Here is a 5,286-nt window from a genome sequence, read left to right on the forward strand (position 1 = left end):
ATGCACACGTATGTTTATTGCAGCACTATTCACAATAGCAAAGACTTGGAGCCAACCCAAATGTCCATCAATGATAGACTGGATTAAGAAAATGTGGCACATATTCACCATGGAATACTACGCAGCCATAAAAAAGGATGAGTTCATGTCCTTTGTAGGAACATGGATGTAGCTGGAAACCATCATTCTGAGCAAACTGTCCCAAGGACAGTAAACCAAACACCACATGTTCTCACTCATAGGTGGGAACTGAACAATGAGAACACTTGTACCCAAGTTGGGGAACATCACACACCAGGGCCTGTTGTGGGGTGAGGCGATGGGGGAGGGATAGCATTAGGAAAAATACCTAATGTAAATGACGAGTTAATGGGTGCAGCAAATCAACATGGCACATGTATACATATGTAACAAATCTGCATGTTGTGTACATGTACCTTAGAAAATAATAAAAATAATAATAAAATAAAAAAGAAAAAAAAGAAAAAAAGGGTTATAGAAACAGGCCTCGCCATGTTGCCCAGGCTGGTCTCAAATTCCTGGACTCAAGTGATCCACCCACTTTGGCCTCCCAATGTGCTGGGATTATAGGTGTGAGCCACTGTACTGGGCCAGCCTTTCTTTGTAAAGTAAGGAGCCTGTCACTCAGTATACTTTGACATGCTCCCATTATTCAGGTGTTGTATCTCTTTGACTGATTCTCAGATGTCCTCATATTTGATCTCCTAATTTCTGTGTCTGTAATTTGTTTACTTTCTGGGGAAAATGGCATTAAGCTTTATGTTATAAATTTTCATAACATTTATATATGACGATTACACTTTTTCATCTTCAAGAGCTTTAAATATTCCTTTTTTAGAGCATCCTGTCCTTATTCTATGATTTATCATGTCATCTCTTCGTTCCTGGTAGTGATCAGTGATTTATTTACTCTGAGTTTTGTTATATTGCTTGTTTCTTCATGTTTAATTTTGGTTGCTCTTGTTAGTGGTTTTTCTGAAATGTCTGGTTGTCCTGTGCTGTCCATTTATATTTACGGACAAGAACAAAAAAGTTGATTGAAGCCAGATGAGGTGGTTCATGTCTATAATCCAGTGACTCAGGAGGCTGAGGTGGGAGGATCACTTGAGTCCAGGAGTTTCAGACCAATCTGGACAACATAGCAAGTTACCATCTCTAAATAAATAAATAATACTTAAAAAGTTAAAAAGCTGATTAAAGTTCTGTGAGTACTGATGGGACATGTCGAATGTTATGGACTGCATGGTTGTGTCCCCGCAAAATTCATATGTTCAAACCTTTATCCCAAATATGATGGAACTTGGAGATGGGCCTTTGGGAGGTAATGAAGTCATGAGGATAGAGCCCTGATGATAAAATTAGTGCCCTTATAAGAAGGGACATGAAAAAGCTTTCCCCACTTACTCTCCTCTTTCTCTCTCCTCCTATCCCATCTCTCTCTCTTCTCTCTCTTTCTCTTTCTCTCCCTCTGTCTCTCTCCATGCTATCTGAAGACAGTGAGAAGGCATCCATCTCCAAACCAAGGAGAGGGCCCTCACCAGTTATCAGATCTACTGGTACCTTCATCTTGGACTTTCCTGCCTCCAGAGCTGTGAGAAATAAATGTTTGTTGTTTAAACCACCCAATCTATGGTATTTTTTTTTTTAATATATAGCAGCCTGAACAAAGACATCCATGTAGCAATATGCCTGTATAGTGATTAGACAGGGACATGGCTCCTTCATTAGGGGACCATCAACTGTCAACACCTGTTGTCATTTCTCTTGAATAATCCACTTCCTCAGAGAGGAATCTAACAAACTGGTGTGTAGGGATGAGAATGGCAGTGAGGGAGTGAAGGAGGGGCATATCTATCCCTGCTTGCAATATTCTCAGAGCACATGGAAAAGGGAACCGGGGGTCACCAGTCAGAATAGACTTTCACACAGGCTTCATTCTCAGTCTTTGTGACTGGTGTTTCCAATCCAAACTCCTCCATAGACTGAACCTTCTGTCAGGCTGTTGACCTACAGCATGGGGGAGGGAATCTAAGGCTCTGACTTCTTAGACCAACCATCAGCCATTCATTCCATTGAAGGAAATACCTGGAACCTTCAGTTCCAGAGCCTTTCCAGAGTGCTAGAAATTACCTTGCTTACTCAAATTCACCCGTAGATCTAGGTGTTTGGCTTTCTCCTCTGATTTTAATAGCCATCTTTTCTGGTCCTGAAATGTTGTGGCCATCTCTTCTGCTTTTTCTCTCTTGACCTCCTCATTATATATGGGCTTTGTTGTTGTTTTGGTGGGGGGATGGCTTTGAAAATCCCTTAACTGTAATTTTATTGGGAATTGGCACATAAATACATGTGTCCAACCTGCCATGTTTAACCAGAAAAAAGAATGTCCTGCTTAGGACATTTTAATAAAGCTTCCAATCCTTGTGCCTTTAAAAGTCTGCATGTTGCTTTTACACTTTATTAGTGATAGCTGCTATCAAATGTTAGTTTCACGTTCATTTTCCCTTAGAGCTTGGAGGCTTTCTTCTGTTAGATGTTAAGCATGCACTGATGCTGATGAGAAGAGTGCTGTCTTCATGGGGACTCCTGTTCCTTTACAGGTAATCTGATATTCTCTCTCTGGAAGGTTTTATGGTCTTTTCTTTATCCTTCATTTTCAATTTCACAAATTTGTCTCTAGGGCTGAGAGTCTTTTTATTCATCCTTTGGTGCTTGGTGGGACCGCCCCACCAAGAATGGCTCTCACCTCTGATTCCAGCTTCTTGTGTACCCGTGTTAAAGGGTATGGCCCCTTTATTCTGGTTCATCTATCAGTAGGTTCTCATTTGCTTTCAATTTTCAAAAAAATTATTCAAAATCTGTGGGCTGATTCTGCCCACCTCACTTCTCATCTGCTATGGACTTATTCTCTTCTGTGAACCCTGTCTCTTCAGTGGGATCTGAGGAAGGAGAGAGGGTAAACATGTGTCTGTCTGTCACCCTGACCCAGAGTGTGACCTTCTCCCTCATGGTGCTCTTTGTCTGATCGCTCGGACCTCAGAAGGCCCAGGTCTTTGTTTTCTAAGCCAACCTGTGGTTGTTTGTATGAACCTTCACTAGAATATTCTTAGAGGGCAGGAACTGAATATCATTTTTGTGCATATCTAGAAAAGATAGCTAACTGAAATGTTTATGCCAGATGAGAACCTAACACTTTAAATTATTGCTGTTGTGGTTTATGCTTAATTGTAACATTCTCAAATAAAAACTAAAGCAAAACTCTAAAAAGAACACTGTGATTATAGTTCACCTTATTCCTTTTTCTGTTCTTTTTTTCCTTCACTTGTTTTTCACTTTTCAAAAATGTCCTTTATCCCTTGCTTCTTTCCGCTTCTTTTCTGGTGGCTGTATTTATTTTTGTTCAAATTCTTTTCCACGAGCACTTTTGAAAATGAGTCTAATAAGGGATTCTAGAGTTCGTAAATCTTTTTAGAGTGCCTGGGGATAGGGCCCTAAGACTAAGGTACTTATTAAAAAAGAGTGCCAAGAGGTCTTTTATACTTTGATTTTTAACTTTGGAAATGAAAACTTTTGGTTTTTCATTCATCACTTGGACTGCATGTTTCAGTTCTGAACTATTTCCCTTGGGCTTTGCTAAAATTAATAACAAGCTTTTCAAAACTGCTAGTTAACATTAAGTTAACTCTTCTAGCCCATAAAGTTTTCTCAAGAATAGAAATGACAAAAATTTAACTTCAATACGAAAGCAATTACTGGTCATCCACCAAAAATTAAAGGCATAAGGTGAAAAATTTATTTTATACAACTCAATTATGTTAAATGTTATAACACATATCGGAACTGTAAATGCACCATTGCTTTATTGCTATTAGTAGTCGCTGTACCTATACCTATCAATTCTGAAGGATTTTTTGTTTTGTTTTTGGTGAAATTTTATCATTCTCTGACTAGTCCAGAAATTTTGGGTTATTTTCTAGTCAAACAAGTATAGAGCTTCTATAAATGTGAACAGTTTATTTACTAGTATAAAAATTTTAAGTAACATTGGAAATTACCTGGACATAGCCTCAAAAATCTAGCTTTATGAATGTTAGAAACAGTATGAAAATGTTAATGCTGACTTAAAGTTGCTAGCCTTGATGGACTCACATATTTTATTACTAATTTCTGGAGAATTTAATTTTCCACATAAACAACTTTGATAATTAAATGAAAATATAGTCAGAAATATTGCCACTCTTGGTGTTATTAATTATTGGGGAAATTTCCATCCCTATTGCTGTTGTCAATCTGTCATTACATGATAAGGACCAAGAAATATGTATTTTAGTAAATAATTTGTTAGTGAATATTATTAAATTGAAACCAAAGGAATTTCATGTAGTTTACATGTCAAAGACTCAATTCTTTAAACTAAATATCTTGAATTCAAAATTTACTTCAAAAATGAAAGGGGCTTAGCTTTTCCAGTGCAGTGTTTGGCAAAGTCAGGCTTTTCATGGAGTCCTGGATGAGGAGTCCAAATTTGGCTCTTTGGCTGACTGCAGAATGACTTGTCATCCCAGGTCCTTAAACATGCCATTTTGCCTCTAGGTCATTGATTTTCCAATCATAAAATAAGGAGACTAACATTTCCTTGTGTATGTGTGAGATCATAGCATCTGTAATGACGTCTATGCCTTCCATAACCGACACGCCATCCACCCCAAACATTAGAAAATGCATGCAGTAGGAAAAAAATAGTGAGCTTACATCAACTAAACTTGAAGTTGGACTCTTGAAAGATTATTTTATTCAGCTTCAGGCTTTAAGCCTTGGAAATAATCTTAGATGCAAATGGTGGTAGAATTTTCGGAATGAAAGCAATTGTTTCATTCACTGGTACCAACATTTCTCTTCATGAAAATTATAACATTTAAAAGAACTCCCATTGACCTAGAATGAGCGTTTGATCCTTTCACTTACGTGAAAAAAAATTTATTCTTCTTCAAAAAATGTTTTTAGTATAGCTGTTGGTTTTTCATTACAGAATGCTTACTAAAATTTTAAATAATTTGCCCTGTGGAAAAATTATTTGTGATAATTTGCTTGAAATTATTTCAGAATTTATGGAATATTAAATATATGGAAATATATGTGTAGAGTGTGCATTCCTGTATACATTTTTTAAAGGGAGAAGCTTTTAAGAGATTATAAAATAGAAAGAAAGACTGCAAGATTCAAAACATAGATCCCCTTAAATGACACTTCCGTCACCAATAATTGCAC

Source organism: Chlorocebus sabaeus, chromosome 8, assembly GCF_047675955.1.
Source record: "Chlorocebus sabaeus isolate Y175 chromosome 8, mChlSab1.0.hap1, whole genome shotgun sequence".
NCBI lineage: Eukaryota > Metazoa > Chordata > Mammalia > Primates > Cercopithecidae > Chlorocebus > Chlorocebus sabaeus.